The following is a 25,686-nucleotide window of genomic DNA, read 5'->3' on the forward strand; positions in this document are numbered from 1 at the left end:
TCTTCCCTACTTACTTGCCTCCACTTTGAGGCCTGGACCTCAGTTAAAGCCTGCGCCGGATTGTGACAGACCCAGGTAAGCCCCCTTCCCCCCTGCCCTCTTACCTGGCTCCACCGCCATCACCGCACAGACTGTGCTGCCACCAGGTGAGCCCCCCTCCCCCCACTTACCTGCATTCGGAGCTCCAGATGGAGGCAAACCGCTTCGCCTCGATCCGCAGCTCCCCCGACCCGATTCGGATCTGCCTTTGGCGGAGGCAGATCGGGTCACTCCGCTCCAGATTCACGATCCGAATCAGAGCGGAGCACAGCCCTAATTCTTAGTTGCAAAGTTCAGCAGCTGCTTCCTTTCCCTCTTCTTCTAATAGGAGGCATTATGATACTGGTTGTTTTATTTTCAGTCCTTTCCCAAATCAGCCCCCTTCTGTGTTATGCTTCCCCTAAAAGTTAGACACGATGGGATCAATCCATTCTTGTACTGGGGGGATTATTCCCCCCCCCCGAATGAATAAGACAGCTACTTTCTCTAGAGGAGCTATCCAAGGAGCACACATTCTGACTGGTTCCGATTGAAACCCGGAGCGGATTCACTGCCCCACTGGCATCAGACCTTGGAGAGCTCCTTTAGAGTTCTGACTAGTTCCGACTGAAACCCGGAGCGGATTCACCACCCCGCTGGGATTGGAGCCACCAGCCTTCACTGGCTATTACCAAAAACACTCAAGGCAACACCACTCAAAATGGCCTGGTCCTTTGCTTCCGCCTTTCCTTGGCGAATCTGGAACGGAAGCCGACATCTTGAAACTTCAGGCCGAATCCAGATCCCTGCTCATCCCACCCATGGCCATCTTGACACGCGCACCAAACTTCTCCATTTGCAAGAGTTCCTGGTCTGAATACTCTGACTTCTCCAGCGCCTCAGGGGTTAAATGTTTGGGGCAACATCTTCTTGCCATGTCAGAGCAGCCCAGGCCGCGACGCCCTTGTGGGGCTGGCTTTGGTGGCGCCTATCTGACCCGGCTGCATTGATCTGCAAACTCTTCATCAGAAAGCTTTACCTTTTCCCCTCGTCCAACCTTATTTTTTATTCTAGCTTTAAAACAGCAAAGGGAAACAGCCCCCCCCCGCGTGCCCCCCCCCGCACTTGTCATCTGTCCGACGAGCATCCCATAAAACAAATTGAGAGGTTTAAATCTCCGAGACGAAAATCAATATGGGGGATAAGTAAAGAATAGGAGGAAGTCAGGCAGCTCAGATTTATTTCCCTGGAAATGTTTTTTCAATGGATTTACTAATAAATCTAAAGTGGCCATTGCGCGGTCCTTTGATATGCAATCTCTCCCTTTGCTTAGATGAAAGGGCCACATGAAGAAAGGAAGCCTCGCTTATTGATTTTAACAAGGGCATAAATCAAGGAAGTCCCACGCGTTATCACCGTCGGCATGCGCTCAGGCTCCGCGCCGGGAGAGGGATTCCCGTCATAGGCGCATGCACGCACGCACGCACGCTATGCGCAGGGCAGCGGCTGTCTCCTCCCTTTTAATTTATTGCAGCAGAAAAATTGCAGAAATAAACTCCTGGCTGGCCACAGGCTCGCCCCGGGAATGTGGCCGCTGCCAGCTGATGAACTCGGGGGGGTTCCCACTGTTCCAGATTTCCGCATGCCCACCCTTGGCCGTTCCACAGTCCTTGTGTGGTCCCTATTGCTACGCTCCAGCACCCCGAGCCTAAGTGAGGGTGAATTTGCAAGACCTTCAGCCCTTACTCAGGCCCTTTCTATACTTAAGGGCCTTCGGGGAGGGAGGGGGGACAATCCCGGACTTACCTGCTTCCAGGATCGTCCCTGAGTATCTAAACGGAAGCAAGACGTCCCGGAAGGGAAGAGGGACGCTGCGCCTATTGTGCCCACCATTAAAAACGCACACACAGGAGCCAAAGTGCAACTGCGCTCCAGCAAAAAGTAAGTAAAAAAAGAGAGAAAAGGCCCTGACCTCTCTCCCTCCTTGATGTCCCTGGACTCCCCCCACCCACCCCGCCCTGGCTCCTTACCTATGCTGATCCCTGCTACTCGAGTGGAGGAGGAAAGAAGCTGGGATAGGTGCCTACACCACCCACAGTCCTCGGGATCGTCCTGGGATCGTGGGTAAAACCGGGATAACCGAGGTGTTGGCTATCCCAGGAAAGTTGAGGGAACGTCCCTGCTTGCTCCTGGGATTCCTTGTGTGTCATTTGGGTGCACAGGGACGATCCCGGGGAAAAACCAAGGTGTAGAAAGGGCCTCAGTCTTCACTTTCTCAGAAGGAAGGCACTGGAGACTTGTGGTCTTTCATTGATAAAAGGCGTACTTGCGCTGTGAGCAGGATGAAGGCCGGCTACATCAGAACGCCAAGCGAAAGCCGTCTTCCGGAGCAGATTATAAAGAAGTCGATCCGTAAACACCTTGAAATCAATGCCGTGATTACTAGAAGCCAACATGGATTTGTCAGGAACAAATCCTGTCAGACTAATTTGATCTCATTTTTTGATCGGGTAACCTCCCTTGTGGACTGTGGGAATGCTGTGGACATAATATATCTTGACTTCAGCAAAGCTTTTGACAAAGTGCCCCATGATATTCTGATTAACAAACTAGCTAAAAGTGGGCTAGATGGAACAACTATTAGGTGTACCTTCTGATACTTTTATTTTATTTTACTTGTGCCCCGCCTTCTACCAAAAAAAGGCTCTCAAGGTGGGGTACAAATAAAATAGGTTAAGTAAAAGATGTCTTTCTACCTCTCTCTCTCTCTCTCCTTTTCTTTCATTCTAAAGCCTACCCATTTTCTTTTCATTTCTGCCTTACGTTTTTGTTCTCTTTTCATGGAAAATGTTCTTTGAAACACCAGAAAACGTTGGTTATGCCCTGGTGTGACATTACTGAAATTAGCCTGATACCCAGTTCTGGATTTGCATCTCCCAAATTCTTCCTCGGAACCCTCTGCAGCACGCTGGAGTTCCTCAGTAGAAAAATGGCGGTGGAAACGGTCCCCTGAAGGCAGAGAAAGTTTGAAAGCGGCTGGCTCAACCGGCAAACTGATTAGAAAGAGAGCCAGCAACGTGCTCCTTTATTCTTCTCACAGGAAGCCTATTTCCTGGTTACAAAAATGCATTTCCTGCCGATATTTCTAAAGACCTGAGTCATCAGATGACATCTCCCCCAGACTGGGAGGCCCCAAAGAATCAGTCATCTGAGCTATATAGACAGACCCTTTTTTTCTGGCAGAATGGTGGTACAGGATCCCTAAACGTCTCTCCGACTTCAAATTTGTTGAAACAGAATAATTTAAATTGCTTCCTGCCACACCTTCCCAGCCACCTGCCCTCCCAATGCTTCTTCTCTTCACATTACTACTGACTCCCTGTTTCCTGGTCAAGAATGGAGTTAGGGAGAAGTGGTGGTTGTAGCAAAAATGGGGTTGGGGTGAGGACACGGGCAGAGTTGGGGGTGAGGAAGGGGTCCTGGCAGATGCTGCTGCATTGCTGACCTGTTTACTAGATGGACCAATTGTTTGAGTCAGTATGAAGCAGCGACATACGGGTGGAGAGGAGTTATCACTAGCGAGGGCCAGCCCTACCATTAGGCAGGCTGAAGCAGTTGCCTCAGGCGGCAGATTCTGGGAGGCAGCCGAAAAGTGTTCACAGAGAGAACTGTGTGCCATTCTGCGTACTCCGCACCCCGTAAATTAGCCTGCTGTCTTCAAGTTCCTTGGAGAACGTTGTAGGACTCTTTTCTGTCTAAACCTGCATATGATGATAGAATTTTTTTTACTGCCTCAACATGCATAGGAGTGTAGGACTTTTTCCTGTCTAGACTTGCATAGGATTATAGGACTTTTTACCATTTAGCTTTGGCCGTTTTAAGCCACTGTTGCAGTTTGCTGATGAAATTTGGTGGCAAATCACTGATGGTTTTGCAAATTTGGGGGTGGCAGAAGCCACACCTAAGGCCAGTCTCAAACTAGTACCATGTCTTCCTTTAGCCAGTACTGACTTAGATGGACCAGTGGTCTGGTTTTAGTATAAGACAACTTCCTATGATACAAGCATAATATAACATAATATATAATATATTGTCACTTCCTATGTGCAAGCATGCAGTGGTGCTCTTAGGTCATTTTAGAACCTGGACTGAAATGGTTGTATGGGGCCTCCTCTCTTTAAGGCCTTTTCTAAACAAGGCTGTTAATCTCTGGAACGGCCCTATCATTAGGCAGAGTGAGGCAGTCGCCTCAGGCGGAAGATTCTGGAAGGCAGCCGAAAGGTGTTCAAGGCAAGAACTGTGTGCCATACAGCCTGCCCTGCACCTCTTAAATTAGCCTGCTGCCTTCAAGTTCAGTGGAGAATGTTGTCCCATCATTAATGCTGAAGACAATTATTTATTTATTTATTTATTTATTACATTTCTAAACCGCCCGATAGCTGGAGCTCGCTGGGCAGTTCACAAATAGGAGGATGCCCCATCTTGTCCTTGCCCAGGCAGCCAAAGTAGGGTGACCATATGGAAAGGAGGACAGGGCTCCTGAATCTTTAACAGTTGCACAGAAAAGGGAATTTCAGCAGGTGTCATTTATATGCATGCAGCACCTGGTGAAATTCCCTCTTCATCACACAGTCAAAGCTGCAGGAGCCCTGCCCTCTTTTGTATCTGGTCACACTAGGCAGGGCTCCTGCAGCTTTAACTGTTGTGATGAAGAGGGAATTTCACCAGGTGCTGCATGCATACTAGGGACGGCGCCTTGTCTGTGGTGGCCCCGTGTTTGCGGAATGTTCTCTTGTGAGATATACATCTGGCACCAGTATTGGTTTCAGGTTTTGCACAGCCCTTTGTCAAGACCCTCCCTCTCTCAGTGATCCCACCTCTTCCTTGTCATGGTCACCATCCACTCTAACGCCGCCTCCTCCTCTTCTTCATCATGGCTACCACTTGCTTTCCGGACAGGCAGAGAGCCAGGGAGACAGGAGGCCGCTGCATCTGCTCCTCCTCCTCCTTCTCTCCACGGCTGTTACCTGGGCGAAAGCGAAAGACAGGTGAACAAGCAGGTTGCAATGGAGAAGAGGAGGAGAAACTCCAGGGGGCGCCCTTTCCAGGTACAGATGCCCCATCAAGTCTACCTTTGATGCTGTCTGGCTCTTCCTTCAGCCATTTTTTAAAGAGGCATTGAAAATCTTTTTGTTACTATCTGCATTTAGGGAAGACATTGGGCTGGGCCTTTGAATGGGTTAAACTGTTCCTGTTTTATCTGGCCTGCTCCAAACGGCTGTTTTAATCTTGTAATGGTAAAGATCTAATTTTAGGAGTATTTTAGGTCTCTTTTAAGTTTCTGATCCTGTCTGCGAGCTCCTTTCCCCCTGCTTCTCAGGCTGTGTCAGGGACGACTCACCGGAAAAGCACCATCAAATACTAACCTCCTCAACATATCTAACTGCAAAGTTAAAAAAATAATAATACACCAGTGTAAGTTCATTTAACACCAAGATAAATGTAAATGGTTTCTTTAAAAAACACACACAAACCCAAAAGCATAGCAGGACAGAGTTTTCAAAAGATGGCAAATGCATTTCTTTAACCAGCCATAAATCTGCCTTGAAACCCTTAAAGCAATTTCTCCGACGACATCTCATAAGCTTTGCACAAATCATACGGACCGGGTCTTCACTCCCTCGGCCGTATCAAATAAATCAATGTCCACATTCTTTCAGGAGCCCACGTTTCAGATAGCCAAAGTTCAATAGCAGGACAGATCGCTGCTTCGCTCCCCTCCCTCCATCGAGAACAACCATCATTTTGACCACAGGGAGAGGATTGAAGTTGACTCCTTTGACACAGGGATAAACACGTACCCAGATGACTCCGTCGGCCTTCCACGATGACCCACCATCATTCTCCAAGGGGGCTGAGCTGGGCAGCGAGGGTGGGATATTTTAAAGAGGCTGGGAGGTCCCTGCAGCCGGGTTCCTGCAAAACGACCAACTTGTTTTTATGATACAAGAACCACGGATGTAGTAGAATCAGGGCCCGCTGGGTTGAAGGAGTGAGACATTTGATTAGCAGGGATGTAGAAACATCAGACGAGCCTTGATGTTGGATCAGGCCAAGGGTCCATCTAGTCCAGCATTCTCTGCACACAGTGGCCGACCAGCTGCCCACAGGAAACCCACGAGCAGGGCAGGAGTCCAACAGCACCCTCCCACCCATGCTCCTCGGCAACTGGTGCACATAGGCTTTCTGCCTCTGACACTGGAGGCAGCACATAGCCATCTGGACTAGTTGCCGTTGATTAGGGTGACCAACTGTCAGGATTTCCCCGGATTTGTCCTGGTTTTTGTTCTTTCCATGGTGTCAGGGGGGATTTTCTATAATTTTCAATCATGTCCTGGAATGACACACCTTCCCCTTTAAGGCTGCCATTAGCATGGCAGGAGGGAGTGACATGCTTTCTTGAGGCACATCATTCCCCCACCCCGAGCTCCAATTGAGGTCTTAAAGGGAAAAGTGGGTCATTCGTGGACATTATAGAAAAGGCCCCAATTGGAGTGGATGGTGGTGGTGCAGAATGAAATCCTTTCCCCTCCTCCACTCCAATCGGGTTCTTTAAGGTGGCGGGGGGATAACGTACTTTCTGCAGGACTCAGAAAGCTGCTTCCCCCCCACACACACACTAGGTGTCCTCTTTTTTGGTTTCCCAAATATGGTCACCCTACCGTTGATAGTCTTCTCCTCCAGGAATTTATCCAACTCTCGGTTAAAGACATCCAAACTGGTGGCCATCACTACATCTTGTGGCAGTGAGTTCCATAGTTTAACGCTGCGCTGTATGGAAAAGGACATCCGTTTATCTGTCTTCAATCTCCCACCGATCAGCTTCATAATTCTCTAGTATTATGCGAGAGGGAGAAAAATGTCTCCCTGTCCACTTTCTGTACGCACGCTCCCAATCACCTTTGAACGTCTGGCCATGGAACAGGCCAGTCCAGGGCAGAATCTACAGGACCGCTTTATTACGGTTTATATAACGGTTTTGACAACTGGTGGAGCCCAGGTCTCATTCCATATGCCGTTTCAAAGCGTTTTCTTTTCCGGCAGGCCTACTCAGTCGAATTCTAAAACGTCTTCAAAGATTTTGAGATGTTAATAATGTATTGGTTTTATGTTTTTAATCAGTTTTATGTATTTTATATCTTTGAATTCAATGTTGTTCCCTGCCTCGATGCAGAGGGAGAGATGGGTAAGAAATCCTCCTCCTCCTCTTCCTCCTCCTCCTCCTCCACACAGCGCATAGCTGAATTATGGAATTTGCTGCCACAAGATGTAGTGATGGCCACCAATTTGGATGGCTTTAAAACGGGGGTTGGATAAATTCCTGGAGGAGAAGGCCATCCATGGCTACTAGCCCTGATGGTTGTGTGCTATCTCCAGTATCCAAGGCAGTAAGCCTGTGTGCACCAGTTGCTGGGGAACATGGGTGGGAGGGTGCTGTTGCACCATGTCCTCCTTGTCCATCCCTGGCCGATGGCTGGTTGGCCACTGCGTGAACTGAGTGCTGGACTAGATGGACCCTTGGTCTGATCCAGAATCAGGGCCCTTCAACTCACCATGCTGTTCTGGAATCCTCACCCAAATCTCCCTCTTCTACCTTTTCCTTCCTCGCCCGTTGTGGGCTTTGTCTGCTTAGTCTGCCGGAGGGCAAAACCTTTCCCTCTCGTCTTCATTTGTGTGCAGCGCCTGCCACCCGCACGGGAGCGAAGTCTGGATGGCCCCGAGCTGCTTTTGAGAGAGACGGGTTTTGCCCGAAGAGCAGAATGCACACATAGAAATGATAAAATCGCCAGGGCATGAACCAACCCCCACCCGGGACTGCAAATCCAGTGAACACATTTGGGTTTCCCTCTCTTCCCAAACTTTTGACTTGTCCTTAGCAGATGCTGCAAGGGATATATAATCTTCTGTCCTTCTTTAATGCAAAGAGAAATCCTGGATAAAAGTCAGTTTAGGGGAGAGGGCAGAGATTGAGACAGAGAGAGAGAGAGAGAGAGAGAGGGAGAAAGTCAACCCAAAATAGCCCTTTTCCATAAACAAAACTGCCTTCTGTGTTTCGCTGGCATAAACAGAGGGCGGTATTCACGGCTCTTGCCACCCGGGCCTTGGCTTGCAGGAGAGGGAAGGAAAGGAAGCAACCTTGGCAAATGATTCACCGCCGTTGTGAGGAGGAGGGCGGGTGTGGCACAGCAAGGAAGGCATGGCCGCCCCGGAACTCCTGGGAGATGCCTTCAGGGGAAGGATTACTTAAAAGCAGATGAACTGCATATTATAGACCCCCGGGGAGCATGCATCAGGGAGCCGGTCTGTGGTGGCAGGTGTGGGAAGCCTTTCCATTGAGGGAGGGGGGTCGGCCTCGGCGTTTCGTAGACGCAGGCCCTCCAAAAAGGGATAACTCGGTATCGCACACCCGCCACTACGCAGCAGTGTTGTGGTGCAGGGTTAGCCGGGACGCAGCCCCAGCATTTTTCGAACCTCAGGGACGCTGACGCCACCTGGCCGCCCACCTCAGAACCCCCTCTTCCTTCTGAGCTTAGCTGAAGTCTTCACCGGAGCTAGAGGGAAACGGTTTCCCCCCAGCAAAAATACAGCGGACCTGTTCCGATGCAAATTATTTGGGGGTGGGGGTGGCTCAGAGTTGAATGGGCATTTGGCCCGTTGGCTGGCTTGCAAGAGGTCTGTTGGGAGGGCCCGCGGTGACTTCGTCGACCAGGTCAGGGCAAAGTCAGGGATGAGCAGCTCCAGGGTGTAAGTGTCCAGCCATCAATTCCAAATTTGCATCTCTACATAATATAGAACATAGCATATGCACATTTTATTTATTTATTTACCATATTTATATACCGCTCCCCATTGAAATTTTTTTGAAGCGGTGTACAAGATAAAATGAAAACAAAACCAGAATAAAACACTAAAAACAGATTTTAAAAGAAGCAAAATACAGTGACTCCTGGCTGGACATTAAAGAAAGGCTTCCTGGAATAAAGATGTCTTCAGGAGGTGCCGAAAGGAGTACGAAGTTGGCGCCTGCCTGACCTCCAGAGGCAGGGAGTTCCACAGGAGGGGGGCCACCACGCTGAAGGCTCTTCCCCTGGTGGATTCCAGTCGGAGGATGGATCTATGTGGAACCACCAGGAGCAGGCCCTCGGATGGTCTCAGTGACCGGGCAGGTTGGTAGGGGAGAAGGTGCTCTCTCAGATATTTTATGCACTTGGTGTCATTTTTTTGGTCATTTTTTGGGGGGAGCCTGGACTGAAATTGGGGAGGGGTTTCCAAATGTTTTGGACTGCCCCTTATTGGCTGTCCAGATCTGGTGGTCTGGCTGGGCTGATATGTTGCAGTACCCCTCTCCGGCCATTAGAGAGGGTGGAGCTGTAGAGCAGCAAAGATCAGGGCAAGGGCTCCCTCTGCCTGAGAGAACTGTCCAGGTGGTGAAAGGATTGACAGGCCTGCTCAACCGGGTGCCGTCCAGGAATTTTGGACTACAACTCCCAGCATCCCTGACCATTGGGCCTGCTGGCTGGGGATGATGGGAGTTGAAGTCCCAAACATCTGGGGGCTGTTTCCGTGGTGCTGAACTGGCACCGCTTTGCAGACAAAACCCTGCTGTGCGGTGGCAGTAAGATATTCACACAAAGGGAAGCAATGTGGGATTTTGGGTTGCCATTAGGCCCCTCCTCCTCCCATGGCTTCCAGCGCCAATGAGAGGTGGCCTTCTGCCCAGGAATACCCCTTGGTGCAGCGCCTGAGTGAGGATAGATATGAGCTCCACTGACCTCGCTCAGCCAGGAAAAGTTGGGGTAAGTCCCTGACTTTCCTGCTGCGGGTCTTCAGTTCTTTGCCCCAGGGTGGCTCCGAATCAGGGGCTGCATCGTATAACCGACGCAGTGCAGATTCGGAGCCACACCTGGGCGTGTTCCGAGTGGAACCTGGAGAGGATTCACCACCCCACTGGCAACGGTGCCTCCGGCCTCAAGTGGTGAGAAGGTAGACCTACTGAGGGTGGTTGTCCAGATGGCTGTCCGAGACCCACTGCTCTCTATTGCCTCTGTATTTTACACGCCTTGCACACACTCAATGCCCGGACCACCTATAATTTGCCAGATTAAAAAGTGGGCAACATTCAGTCCAGGCAATATTCCGTCCAAGAGAACACCGGCTGCATGATCAACTCCCAAACTGTGTGAATTGGTTGTATAAATTCCCTGGCTTTTATTTTTAATATCAAGAAAGCTGCTACTGAAGGAACCTGATAATAGATGGTGAAAGAGCAGCAAACGTTAATTATTGTTTTTAATTGCTGTTCATTATGATCAGAATCTTACTTTTATCTCAATGGGGCGACTCCTCCCGATTTAATAATAGCAATCTGCATTTGTACCGAGCTGGCATCTGAGAATCACAATGTACTTTGCAACCAGACTGTCTCCCAACATCCCTGGAAGGTAGGAAAAACCTGTTTTCATTTTTTCCCCTGCGAGATATATAGGAGCCTCTCCCCCCAACCCTCTCCCGTACACACAGCTCTGACCCCACCCCTCGTATCTTGCATTGAGATGATGGGAAAAAGTTTTGAAATCTCCCATCAATTACATCTCCCACTTATAACAACAATTGAAGTTGTGGTTGTTGTTTTTAAACCAAAAAAAAAAGATCTCAAAACTTATTGGGAAAGTTTCAGAGGCTTTTATTGATGGGAAGAGCCTACGCGTGGGGCCAAATGTTTCCAGGTGTGGCGAAATTGTTCCAAAGAAGAAACTGAAGCAATATTTAAATGGGAAAATAGGGGATTTGGGTGTCGGTGGGTGGATGGATGGTGAGGATTTGGGGTAAGGTGTCCCAGGCTGAGCGCCTGTGAACAGGGTGCAAAATTCTAGATGCTTTTCTAAAGCCAAACCCCCATCCTTGCAAAGATAAAGACTAAAATGTTCCCTTTCCTCTGCCGTACTGCTAAGGCTGCCAGCTTCTCCCTTTATTTTCACTACCCCATGCTCCTATGCTTTTAAAAGCAGCTTGATCTGCAGACATTGGCAGGAAATTATATTTCTCTGATGCTGCCATAGAATTATAGAATAGTAGAGTTGGAAGGGGCCTAAAAGGCCATCCAGTCCAACCCCCTGCTCAATGCATTTCACATATGGGGAAAAAAGGGAATGTTTGTATTGGAGCTATTAGTGGAGGCTGGTGGCAGCAGGGCAGGGAATCTGCTCTGGGTTTCAGTCAGAACTCTAAAGGAGCTCTCTTGGGTAGTTCCTTTAGAGTACTGACTGGTTGCAACTGAAACCCGGAGCGGATTCATAACCCCCTTGATAGCGGAGCCACCAGCCTTCGCTGGGTGCTGTCAGGAGAGGAATTTGGGGCAGTTGGCTGGGGTCCCACTTAACAGAATGAGAAGGAGAGCCCCCCAAACGCAGCAGAGCTGGCTTACCACATTCGGGAGTAACTGAAAAAAATGGCCATTGCTATTTAGAGTTTTCTACACGAGGCATGTGTTGTGTGTGCACTCATCATTCCCTACTCACAGTTGTTTGCAGGTTCTTTAGACCGCTTTGTGACCTCCCAATTTCACGTTTGTTTGTAAACAGCACTTTTCGTGATTTGGGGGTATGATTTTTGACGTCGAAAGGAGGAGCGATTTCCTCTTGTGTATTTGCACTGTTCCACTACACCACAGTGCCACCTAGAGGTTATGTAGCAGAAAAAGCAGGAAAGGAAACACTGCTCATGTAGTGCTCAGATCTCAATTCTCTGACGAAATGGAAGCGGATGCAGTAGATTATCCAGGGCCGCCCAAGACATTTTGCCGCCAAAGGCAAAGGGCAAGATGGTGCCCCCTCCCGTTCTATGTATGAAAGCCAACTAGCCTGGCAGTTGAATCTGTCTTCAATACTGTGGATGGGACAGTATCTTCGGCCTGCACCTGAAGGCAGCAGGCGAGCTTTGGGGGTGCAGGGCAGGCTGCATGGCAGACAGCCTTCTCCCGCAACACCTTTCTGCCACCTCCGAGAATCTGCCGCCTGAAGCGACTGCCTCACTCTGCCTAATGATAGGGCCAGCCCAGAGATTAATAGCCTCGTGTAGAAAAGCCATTAAAGAGAGGAGGCCCCATACAACCATTTCAGTCCAGGCTCTAAAATGATCTAAGAGCATCACTGCATGCTTGCAACATTGGAAGTGGTTATATTATATTATGCTTGTGTCATAGGAAGTTGTCTTGTACTAAACTAGACCATTCATTCATCTAAGTCAGTATTGGCTAAAGGAAGACCTGATACCAGTTTGGGACTGGCATTAGGTGTGGCTCCTGCCACCCCCAAATTTGCAAAACCATCAGTGATTTGCCACCAAATTTCAGCAGAACCACAAATGGCCAAAGCTAAGTTGTAAGAGTCCTACAATCCTATGCATGTTTAGACAGAAGACATCCTACAATCTTATGCATGTTTAGACAGAAAAAGTCCTGCAACTCCCAGCCATTTTAGCCACTTACAAAAACACAGAGCCAGGGAAGTGTTTGGGGGCTTTTTTTCCTTATACTTTAAATCTGTAACTCGCCTTCTCCACTTTTCTGAAGGGCTCAGGGCAACACAGGAAACCCCCTCCCATAAAAAAGAAAAAAGAAACAGAGAACCCAGAAACAATTTAAATGAATCAAAACCTTTTCAAATGTTTGCCCGTCGTTGTTATAACTGCCTGGCTTCGCTTTAAGGATGGGTTTGCGAGGAGGAGCCTGAATCTATTTTCTTTGGATTTGCAAATGCTGGCAACTGTGCCCAATAACAGCATTTTCCCAGGTTATCACAGAAGACAACTTAATTGCGGACGGAGAGACAATCTGGCTCCACTCTTCAACGCCTAAGGATCCAGGAGGAGGACTCCCTTCCTTGCGTATGGCAGTTTGGCCTTGCTGCTTTCTAAAACTTGTCCCTGCCAGAATGTGCTTCCATTCCTCCAAGTCCCTTCTCTTAAATTTCTCGTTAGCCATCGGGATAATTAAAGGCTGCTCCTTCCTTCCAGCACCTTTAGGCTAGAGCAGCCAGCTGCAAAATTGTGGGGGGCAGTCTTTTTTTCTGTAAAACGAGGGGTTAAATTTCACCACTTTTGCAAAAGTACAGTCAAGGGGGTGGGGGTGGGGGTGGGGGGTGAAGAGAGAAAGAAATACACACACATCCGTTGTTTGCCAGTGGAAGCACCAGGTAGAAAAGTTGGCTCCATGCTGATTGGCAGAGGCTTAAAATATAAAGACACGCAAATGCCTGCCAAAAACAAAATAAAAAAAAACACCCTGAAGTAGACACAACTATTCTCAAAACACACACACACACACACACACACACACACACACACACACACACACACAGAGTTAAGTGATGCCTGCTTTGTAAGAAGAGCCCTGCTGGTCATGATGGGTATATTTAGTAATGATGCCTTTTGTTAGAAAGGCAATTAGCAGAGAAAAAAAACAAAAGGCAAAACAGAACGAGTGTTTACCAGTCCCACGTGCACACAGGCTATCTTAGAATGACAGAAAGAGAGCATTCTCTTTTTCAGAGAAGGAAAGAAAACTCTTTTATTCACAAATATTCTTGCACGTCCAATGCAAGTACAGTGTAGGGTTTCAAGAGAGTGTGTTCGGTCCGTTTTGTTCCATTACACCAGCAGGAGCGAGACAGCAAACACACAAGCTCCAAGCAATGGTGGGAGTCAGAGAGAGAGAGAGAGAGAGAGAGAGGTGGGAAGGAAGGGGAGGAGCCAAAGGAAGAAACCACAGGAAACCACACTGTAGGCTATAGAGATCCTAAGACTACCTGTGGCCTAAATTCCCATGAATTAATCAACTGCAACAGCGCCCCCTTCCTGTCACTTGCAGACGAGGTCTTAATACTCCCAACAGATCAGACCAAAACCAATTTGTTCCATCATCCTGTTTTCCAAAGTGATCAACAACCAGATGCCCCAACAGGGAACCTACAAGCAACACATGAGCGCATAGCAGCCTCCTGTTCATGTACCCCAGCAAGTGGCATCAGGCGGTATGCTGCTTCTGATACTGGAGGTAATAGATAACCATTGTGACTAGTAGCCACTCCTAGTTTTATCCTCCATGTACTTGTCTAACCTCCCTTTAAAGTTTGTTTATTTGCTATTTATTTGATTATCCAGATTTATACCCTGCTTTCCCGGAAGGCATCAAAGTGGCATCTGTACACCGCCCTGAGATCTTATTGATATAGGGCGGGATATAAATGTTTTAAATGAATAAATAATAAATAAATAAACATACGGAAAAATCAAAACAAGAGTAAAATGTAAGGCAAGACAGAGAGCAATCCTACGTCCCCCTAGACAGAGTCTTAAGGGGCCGTAGGGTAGTTTGGGTTCCTGGATCCGAGGTCGGAGAGAGCGCCCTGACCTCGGAGCAAGGAATCTGAACTGTCTGCTTCTTTCCCCTGCCTACGCCGGCTGCCTCCTTGGGCTCACAAAAGCAACCTTGGAGAGGAGTGAAAGAGGGCCATGTCAGTGGGGGGAGGCGGGAGGGACTGGGAGAACTGGGGAGGATGGCTAATGGCATCTCCCCAGGTCTCCCCACCCTCCTTCCCTCCCACTCTGCAGACCCCCCAGTTAGATGGGGTGAGGGAAAGCCCACCTAGCTAAAATCCGGAGCAGGAGGCACATGGAGGCAAAGATGGCCCTAAGCCTCCGTAAGCCTCCGTGACGATGAGTTTTATCGTTGACTGTGCACTGTGTGAATCAAAGAGTTGGAAGGGAACTCAGAGGTCATCTAGTCCAACCCCCTCAGTGCAGGTGCTGGATCGCAGGTGGGTACAAGGTGGGTCGTTTGCTAAACATTGACATGGTGGATTAGGGAAGTGGTGGGCTCTCCCACACTAGAGGCCTTCAAGAGGCAACTGGACAGCCGTCTGTCAGGGATGCTTTAGGGTGGATTCCTGCATTGAGCAGGGGGTTGGACTCGATGGCCTTGTAGGCCCCTTCCAACTCTACTATTCTATTATTCTATGACTACATCTGTTCTTGTACATGAACATCTGATCAACTGCAGAATGGAATCTGGAGCGCATGGCATTTCACAGAGAACGGGAGCAATTTGTTGTAATCAGAAAGAGGGACCACCAAATCCTGTCTTGCATTCCTTTTTGCCGGGCTGGGAGACCACTTTCAGTCTGAGGTTGGCTGTATTTTAATCATTATACAATCCCCCTGCCCCCAAGAGGGTTACCCTGCCAAAAACCGGTCAACTAGGATTGAGCACGCTCAGTAGCATCAGAGTGCTGGGTGTTTGTGGGAGATGGGAAATGGAATGGAGGGTCCTGGAAGAAGACGTGGCTGGCTGGCTGGCAAACGGAACAAAAGCACTTCGTGCTGCAACACTTTGTTACAGGGTCCCATGTGTTATGCCAAATTTTTATGTAGTGAAAGAGTTAGATTTTTTTTTTTTGAAAGAAAGAAAGAAAGAAAGAAAAGGTTCCTTTCTACGCTTCCCCTTCCTTTCTCAACCCCGGCTTAAGATGCACAGATAATGAGTCTAGAACTTGACCCTGGCCAATTTGAAACGTTTTGCCTCCTCTTGTTGTGGGAGAGGAACGGGTACCTGTCATAGCTTAATTGATGGAGTCCCCCAAAGCTGCCTTTCTTAGCATTCTTCAGAATGATGGGACTTGTTTCAGGGGAAGAGAATGTTTCACCCATCCAAACTGCAAGGCTGGCGAAACCCATATATTATTTCTCTGACAAATCATGAGTAAAACTCTCTATTTATCATCAAGGCAGGACAAAAAAGACAGGATGTATCTAGAGGGAAGGAGGGCGATTTAGCTCTCACCAGGGTTGCTTTTCAGGTTACTAACACATGTTGTTTTTAAATATGCTCCCCCCCACGCCCCTCCAACCGCCATCCAAGCAGAGCAAGGATAACATCTGGTGAGTCAAAGATGGTCATGGGTGGGACTTGGGAGACTGGTGGATCAAGAGTGCAACCTGACAGTCGTCTGAGTTTAGTGGCTTTCAGACCACCGTACTGGCCAATTGACAAGTCATAGAATCATAGAATCATAGAATAGTAGAGTTGGAAGGGACCTATAAAGCCATCGAGTCCAACCCCCTGCTCAATGCAGGAATCCACCGTAAAGCATACCTGACAGATGGTTGTCCAGCTGCCTTTGGAAGGCCTCTAGGGTGGGAGAGCCCACCACCTCCCTAGTCCACCATGTCAATGTTTAGCATTTTGTCTTGCAGAAGAAGTTCCCAGGGCAGGGGCGAGGAATCATAGAATCATAGAATAGCAGAGTTGGAAGGGACCTACAAGGCCATTGAGTCCAACCCCCTGCTCAATGCAGGAATCCACCCTAAAGCATCCCTGGCAGATGGTTGTCCAGCTGTCTCTTGAAGGCCTCTAGTGTGGAAGAGCCAACAACCTCCCTAGGTAACTGATTCCATTGTCATACTGCTCTAATACTCAGGAAGTTTTTCCTGATGTCCAGCCGGAATCTGGCTTCCTGTAACTTGAGCCCCTTATTCTGTGTACTAGGCCACAGCTAGACCTAAGGTTTATCCTGGGATCATCCAGGGTTCACCCCTGCCTGAGCACTGGATCCCCTGTGTGTCACCTAGGTGAATAGGTTTGACCCCTAGATGATCCAGGGATAAACCTTAGGTCTAGCTATGGCCCTGCACTCTGGGAGGATCGAGAGGAGATCCTGGCCCTCCTCTGTGTGACAACCTTTCAAGTAGTTGAAGAGTGCTATCATGTCTCCCCTCATTCTTTTCTTCTCGAAGCTAAACATGCCCAGTTCTTTCAGTCTGTCTTCATAGGGTTTCACAGTCCATGGTTTTGCGGGTGCTGCCTGCAAAATACTGTGTTGTTGACAAGCTGAGGTGTTGCAAAGAGGTCTCAAGATCTCAGTAGCTTCCAGTGCCATAGCAGCCAAGCCACAGTGGCTTGTACAGCTTTTTTAGAGTTCTGACTGGAGCTGATTCGCCACCCCACTGACATCGGAGCCACCAGCCTCTGCTGTCTGAAGCCACCTTCATGGTCCAGACTAAGTCTGGTGTAAAGTTATAGAACCATAGGGAGAGAACGCAGGCAAGGAACCTCAAAGCCACCTGGCCACTGTCTTCGCCAGCTATTGTGACCTGCATTTCATCTCCATTTAAACGTCTCAATCCACAGGTATACATCTAAACTAGGATATTCAAATCTTAGGCAAACCTGCGTCCTCTTTTAACATCTTTTGGGGGGATGCATTTCCTCTTTTGTGGGTGACGCGTAAGCAGCCACCCTTAGGGATGTTGGAGGCATAATACAAATTTGCACAATTTGCATGAAGTTCAGCTGTAGTTTTTGCACGATTTGCGATCTGAAATTCGCACACATCACGCAACGCACGGCCGAAATTTGCACAAGTTACGCAGAGTATGGCCGAACTTTGCAGAAATCATGCAATCGCGGCTGCTTTTTGAGCAAATTTCTATTTAGGCAATTAAGAAAAAAACAGGAAAAGTTCCCGAATTTTGGGAAAAACTCGCGGCTTGGCTCACAAATGCAAACTGAGGCAAGCTGAGTGTGTGGGGCTACAGAAATCCAGTGAGCCCCCAAAGGGCTGGATTTCCCAGTGACGGACATCCCTAGGCATTGTGGGAAGTTAAAATGGTGGCTCTCGGACCCCCCTGCCCTGTGGCGCCTATTGGCATAGGAGGTTCATCAGCGGTCACTCTCCAGAGGACCCATTCAAACTGTGAGCACTTGTACCTTCTCCCCAAGAGGCTAATATGGTCTTCTCCAACCAGTCTTCTCCAGGTGGGTTGGACTAGAACCGTCAGCCTCCTTTTGGGGTGCGGCATTCAATACTGGATTGCCATGGCAATGCTGAAGTGGTACAGTCCTTCCCCACACCAGGCTGCTTGGGGGTGAACATCAGCCCCAAGCTGGATGTGAGCTCTTTCTTCCCCCTGGGACATGACAATGTTGTTTCAGCTGGATTACAGTGGCTGGGCCAACACCGTTTCTATCCTCTGTTAGGTATGAGTCAAGTTCTGTTTCTTCTTCTACAAAAGCAAGTAACTGTTTGTAGGTATGACATGCCAGTCTAGCTCCAGGGCAACTTCCGAAGATGAAGCATCTACTGAGGCTGGAGGAAGCCTACTTCTGGTGCTGCGTTTTCACCATCGGGTTGCTTGGATAGGTCTCAGTTATGGGTAGAGTTGGAAGGTAAAAGAGCATAGCAGAGAGTACCTTACAGAAAAGAAAAGCAAAACATCTATTGGTCAAGAACCAACCCCCCTGGGTGCAAAACGAGAAAGGTAATCATTACTGCAACTGCTACTATAACTACGATCATTCCCTCTATTTCTAATGTGCAGCTAGTGAGTGCCAATCATTTCGCTGCCAAAATCTGAATGTAAGAGGGATGCATCAGCAGGCCTTTTGGGCGGCAGAGGGGACTCCCAAGTTTTCCAGAAGTGCAAAGTATCTTTAGGTATCTCCATCCCAAACAGCCCAATGAGGTCCGATCGTGCTTAGTGGGCATGCCATGGTGACTGACAGCTGGGAACAAGAAACTGTGTAGTTGGAGAATGGGATACTGTGAATAATAATAATAATAATAATAATAATAATAATAAGAGGAGGAGGAAGAAGAAGAAGAAGAAGAAGAAGAAGAAGAAGAGGAAGAGGAAGAAGAAGAAGAAGAAGAAGAAGAAGAAGAAGAAGAAGAAGAAGAAGAAGAAGAAGAAGAAGAAGAAGAAGGGATCCTGCATTACATAGTTTTGCTGATTCCTTAAAAGCTCTCGGGCGTGATCCGAGGGCACGGATGATTCATGAATGAAAATTATAGACTTACACAGGTGTGTTCAAGCACCTGGGTGGGGCTTCAGCAAACAAAGGAAGTCTAGAATGGCAATAAAAATTCAGCATGTGGTCTTAAAAACGTTTAACAAGAACAGAAGCAGCCTCATTCGTTCGATAAGGCCCGAGTGGCTACAGAATGGGTGCCTTTCCTGGGAAAAGACTCTCTCCCCACCACCGGACCCAGCAAGGGTGTGTCCTGCTGAAGCCGGATCCAGGAAGCTCATTGGTTCAAGCCTGGGTGAGCTGATGTAGACGGGCGTTTGTCCTGAGCCCTCGGAGCCCTCTAGAGGCTTGAAAGGGCACTGCGCCGTGCCTCTCACCATCTGCTTTCACATTATTATTATTATTATTATTATTATTATTATTATTATTATTATTATTTATTACATTTATATACCGCTTCATAGCCGAAGCTCTCTGGGAGGTTTACAAAAGTTAAGCCCTTGCCTAAAGGGGAATCCTTAGTCGAATTTGAAACCTCTTCTTATGCAGGCAAAGCGTACTGCTCTAACATTCAGGAACATTTAGAAGGATGCTGACAAGCTGGAGAGAGTTCAGAGGAGGGCAATGAGGATGATCAGGGGTCTGAAAGAACTGGGCATGTTCAGCCTGGAGAAGAGAAGATTGAGAAAGGGGGAGGCCTTGGAATGACGACAAGGGCAGTCAGAAACCTGGAGCAAGCCTGTCTACTGTCTAAATCAGCGGTTCTCAACCTGTGGGTCGGGACCCCTTTGGGGGTCGAATGACCCTTTCACAGGGGTCGCCTAAGACCATCGGAAAACACATATTTCCGATGGTCTTAGGAAACTGTATTGACTGAACTATGTCATGTATCATCTTTTGAATGTAAGCCTATGCGGCAGGGTCTTGCTATTTACTGTTTTACTCTGTACAGCACCATGTACATTGATGGTGCTATATAAATAAATAAATAATAATAATAATTAATAATAATTAAAGCTATTGTTATGTATTATTTTCATTAGCAAACCATCCCATGACAATGGATCGTGTAGAGAAGAACGAAAATAATTTTATGGTTGGGGGTCACCACAACATGAGGAACTGTATTAAAGGGTCGCGGCATTAGGAAGGTTGAGAACCACTGGTCTAAATCATACCTGAGATCTACCAGGAGATCCCAGTTGACCTCTTGGCCTCCTGCCTGAGCCTGCCCAGGTTTAAAGATCTTTGGGGAAGGTCCTTCTCTCGATCCAACCACCACTGGAAGAATGTATGTGAGACAGGGCCTTCTCTACAGTTGCTCCCAGGCTCTGGAACACTCTTGTGAGGGAGGCTAGCTTGGCCTGCTGTCCTTCTCCTGCAAGGTAAAGACATTTTCATTCAGGCAGGACTAAACTGATCCGTTGCTGAAGTTTTTTTTTTAATTGCTTGGGTGCTGCCTATTTCGTTTACTATTGTGCTTTGAATTTATTTATTTTTCTGTTCTGTTTTAATTAAGGTTTTCTTTCTCGTCTTGCTTTTTTTTTCGTTAGCTGCCTTGAGGGCTATCAACGAACAAACAAATTCCCATTCTGGGTTGCCACGAATTGGCGCTAGGGTAGCCAGATGGCTTCAGTGCCACGTTGGAAGAGATCAGGGGACGGCCAGACACAGAGAATTCCCCAGCAGAGGGTTCAGAGACAGAGCAATCGTTAGAGGAGACAAGTTTAAGAGAGCCCCCGAGGCGATGGATGTGTTTGGGAGCCGATCCAAAAGGCGGGGGCCCGTAGGAAGTTACAGAGAGGAGGAGGAGGGAGGGAGGGAGGGAGTGGGGCCAAACTGATTAGCAACAGGAGTGTTGAAATCATCAAAGAGCAGGGGAAGGCGGGCCAAGAATCAAGCTCTGAAGACAAAGCGAGGTGACGTCAAGGGGATGCGTCCTTGGACTTCTTGCTGTTTTAAAACCATTTCGTGGTAGCTGTCATGTGACCACAGCCTTGAAATCCAACCGGGGGCTGTAGTGCTGAGCACAAGTGAATGTCGTCCCGCCACCTGCACTGGTGTTTTCCTGAGGCTGCTATTTGCCTCATGGGGCAAAGCAGACGACCCAGGTACCATATAGGCGGGTAAGGATGGGGATAAAGAGCCGTATCTCTCCACCAGCACCGCAAGGCTGGGGTGCTTCCAGATGGAAGGGTTCTCTGCCTACCAATCAAAAGGCCCCTGTGCAGCTAAAAAAGACAGAGGAGACATTGGGGAAACACAGCAGGGCTACAACTGGAAGGCAATGATGTCTCGGTCCCCTGGGAAGTTTCATGAATGAGGCAGGGCAGTTGCACAGTAGAAGCCTCTGGAAGGACCCCTGGTCAGTTTCCAACATGGCTGCCGTTAAAGTTTTTAAACAGCAGAAGATTCCACCATGGACCTTCTGGTGCCATATTTAATTGGGAACTGAGAGGTGATACAGGGCAGAGACATGAATCATAGAATCATAGAATAGTAGAGTTGGAAGGGGCCTACAAGGCCATCGAGTCCACAAGTTCCCCACCCTTGGTTCAGAGTGTAGGACACAAAGCAAAGGGTTCAAATAATATGAAAAGTGGTGCCATTGATGGACAGTTTCAAGACCCAGCTTTTCCATCTGAGGTTCTTTATTTTGAAACCGGACTTGGACCAGACAGCTCTCCAAAAAGTGGGTGCCTTCAAAATAGAGAATACTATGTCAAAGAAGACACCTGGCCACTCTAGCTGAGATCTGATTGATTTCTCTCAGCAAGACTGGCCCAAGAAATATGGTTGTCTCAAGCAAAGGAGAAGATGGCCATGCTCCCCTTTGGCAACACAGAAACAAGGGACTCTTACTTCAACACTGGCATGGGAACAGGTTCTGTGGTGGACCTGAGGCTGGTTGACTAGGTAGGCAGTGCAAGGCAGGCTGCATGATGCACACAGTGGAGAGGCAACTGAGGGTGGTGAGACAAGGGCTGTTGTTGAACTGTGGGTCGTTTGTTGAACCGTGGGTTAGCATGCTGTCTGAACCCAGGACATTTTCTGCAGAGTGGCTTGTTAGCCATGCAGCATAGCTGCTGCTTCTTCTTCTCAAACAAGCCACCTTGAGAAACCATGGTTATTCAGGGTGGTTCACAAGGCACACTGCATGTTTAATGAGCCACCGTGGCAGAAAACTTCCTGGGTTCTGACCACACGCTAATCCACGGTTCAACGAACGGCCCATGATTTCACATCAACCCACACTCGACCACTGAGTGTGGGTTAGCGTGTTGTGTGAACAGCCTCAAAGAAGGACAGAGGTAAAAAAATATAGGGGAAGATGTGGCACAGCTATCCAACTCCCTCTGTTCTCCCATTGTCTCTTTCCTTCTTGTTCACAGGCTGGAATAATGCTACGGCACATTTGGGTGGATACAAATTCTTCTTTCCTAAGGTAACTTTTTTGGCCTCTTTCGGCTGGGTGACAGACTGTCCTTGGGATTATGTAGTGCTTCTCAGAAACGGTTTACAGGCTCCGGATGAGTTTGATTAATTGTATATGTGCAACTATTAGTAAAAGGGCGAAGTCGGGTGTGGATCCATTTAAATACCTGAGAGAAATCTGAGAAGGCAGAAGCCGCCGTAGGGAGACCATGGGTAACAGGAATGCAAGATGATGGAAGGGATAAACCAAGTAAGAACAGGGAGGGTTTCGAGTTTGGTTAACCGCATGCCAGCCAACTCCTGAAAACCCCAAAGAGGGAGATTTATGTTCATCACTCAGTACTTGATTATGTTCATCTCTCAGCATGTGATCAAAGTAAATGCATGACGAAAAGTTGCCATATATATCATAGAATCATAGAATAGCAGAGTTGGAAGGGTCCTGCAAGGCCATCAAGTCCAACCCCCTGCTCAATCATATGTGTGTGTGTGTGTGTGTGTGTGTGTGTTATGGAAGTTCCGTCATACTCTAGAGCAGAGGTGGACAACTAGTGGCCCTCCGATGGCACTTGAAGCTCAGGTGACCTCGGTGGCACGGAGCGCCTTCTACCAACTCCGGTTGGTGGCCCAGCTACGCCCCTATCTGGACAGGGATAACCTGGCTTCAGTTGTCCATGCTCTGGTAATCTCCAAGTTAGATTACTGCAATGCCCTCTACGTAGGGCTGCCTTTGAAGACGGTTCGGAAGCTGCAGCTCGTGCAAAATGCAGCGTCCCTGGTGGTGACCCTATGTGCGTTTCTGGACCCTGAAGAGCCAAGTCGAAGGAGCTGGGCAGAATACCAATCAGGCCGCCGTTTTGAGGGGTTTCACCTTTCAAAAAGTCGTCTTCCTCTTCACTTTTGCTCTCCCTGGTGATGTGCAAAGCCATGGTTCGGCTGCTAAGCTTTTGCAGCAAATGGTTTGTGAGCGTGCTTAACCCGTCGTTATGTAGCCACCAGGGCCGGTGCCAGACTATTTTGCGCCCTAGGCAAGGCGAGCTACTTGCACCCACCCCCAAAACTGCCAACTTCGATTCAGCTGTTCAAGAAGAGTTTCTGAACTATTATATTTCCCCTTTATGTTTTTTCTTAAAATGGCTAATTTGAATAAAACTGTGACCCTTAAAGCTCAGTACTGCGTCCCTCTGAGGTCGGTGCCCTAGGCGGCTGCCTTGTTGGCCTAATGGTAGAGCCAGCCCTGGTAGCCACCCATGGTTAGGAACATTCACACGACACGCTCAACCATCGTGTTTAGCTCAAAATACTTAACCACCACGGCTTAGCGTGTCATCTGAACAGGGTCACTCTGTGGGGAATGCGCTGCATTCAGACAACACGTTATCCCATGGTGGGTTAGCGTGTTGTGTGAACCCAGCCACGGCCTCTTTATTTAAAAGGAGGGTTTTTTTTTTAAAAAAAAGGAAGCCTTGGCAAAGTTTGAACGCAATCCGCTTGGTTCCTTTACTGTATCTCTAACTTTCTCTTCTTCTCAGCTGCAGATGCAGTGACCAGAGAAAGGCAAATGAGAGCAACAGAGTATTAAAAGAAACATTAGTAACACAGAAGAGAACATTTAGTGAAGTTCAGCAGATAAGGGAAAGCAAGAATTGTTCCCAGTAAGACGTAACTTTTTGTGGCACGAAATGTCCTTGGTTGCTGTCAGAGACGTTCCATGCTAGCATGCAGGGAAAGTATTGGCTTTTACGGGTCAACTCTAGGTGTTTAAATTGCCGGATTTATTCCCAAACTGACAAGCTTTTCCAAATTCGGTTTGTAGACATTTTTCTCCTCTTTTTCTTTTTCCAAAGTAGTTTTGTTGTCAGAGAGGTGCCACCTAGTGTTGAACTGGGGTAACTGCGGCGGGATTCACATTATTAATAACCAGGAAGAATATTCCTTTATTAGAAACTAATAAAGCAGAAAAGGCCGTAATTTACCTACAGCAGATGCTTTATGAATGGGGGAAATGGAGCAGATGGCGTGCAGATTACATCAGGCACAAAAATGAGGTTTCGGCTAGGAGAGATATAAACACGGCTGACATCCAGGAAACCGGTTAGAACTGTTTTGTTCGGCAGAGACCTTAACATTTCCTGAGCTTTTATAGTAATGGTCCGGCGGTTTTTATCTCCTCAAACATACCCGCAGCAGCTTTAATATTTGTTGTCAGTCATTTATATAAGAAGCAGCCTTATGAGTGGGTTCTCCTCCCACAGATTAGTACATACTTTAAGAAAGGAGTTCCCCCACCTGCCACCCCCCACCCCCAGCTCAGCGGTAACTCTTTGTAGTTTGAGATTAAGCTACTGCCTGGATTAGGGAGATCAAAAATGGTTTATAAAGAGGTTTTCTAGAGTAAGTCTAGAAGGCTGTCCAGCTGCTTCTTGAAGGCCTCTGGTGTGGAAGAGCCCACCATCTCTGTAGGTCATGGGTTCCGTTGTCAGACTGCTCTAACAGTCAGCCAGTTTTTCCTGATGTCCAGCTGGATTCTGGTTTCCTGTGACTGGAGCCCATTATTCCGTGTCCTCGAGAAGAGATCCTGGCCCTCCTCTGTGTGACAACCTTACAAGTCCTTGAAGAGTGCTATCATGTCTCCCCTCAGCCTTCTCTTCTCAAGGCTAAAAATTCCCAGTTCTTTCAGTCTCTCTTCCTAGGGCTTTGTTTCCAGACCCCTGATCATCCTCGTTGCCCTCCTCTGAAAACGCTCCAGCTTGTCTGCATCCTTCTTGAAGTGTGGTGATATTGCATTGTGGATAGGAGCTCCACTGCAAATACCTTTTGAATTGGATATGAAAAGAACTCATAGTGAGTCAGTGACAATGACAGATTACCAGGTAAAATGCTTTCTTTTTACTTCTTTTTCGTGACAAGCATTCTTGGAAAGTTTTGGGTAGGAGGAAAAGGCTGGTGTGGTGAGGGCCGTGGTATTGGTAGGGCTTTGCTTAATCCAATCACCTGCCAGATGTGCTGGACTACAAGTTCCATCATCCTAAACCAGCATGGTCATTGACCGGGGATGATGGGAGTTGTTCCCTACCACATATGCAAGGCTTAACCTTTTCACCTCCAGCCACTTGAAAGGTTGTCACACAGAGGAGGGCCAGGATCTCTTCTCGATCCTCCCAGAGTGCAGGAATAATGGGCTCAAGTGACAGGAAGCCAGATTCCGGCTGGACATCAGGAAAAACTTCCTGACTGTTAGAGCAGTACGACAATGGAATCAGTTGCCTGGTGAGGTTGTGGGCTCTCCCACACTAGAGAGGCAGCTGGACAGCCCTCTGTCAGGGATGCTTTAAGGTGGATCCCTGCATTGAGCAGGGGGGTTGGAC

This window comes from Elgaria multicarinata, chromosome 22 (genome assembly GCF_023053635.1).
Source record: "Elgaria multicarinata webbii isolate HBS135686 ecotype San Diego chromosome 22, rElgMul1.1.pri, whole genome shotgun sequence".
NCBI classification, from domain to species: Eukaryota; Metazoa; Chordata; class Lepidosauria; order Squamata; family Anguidae; genus Elgaria; species Elgaria multicarinata.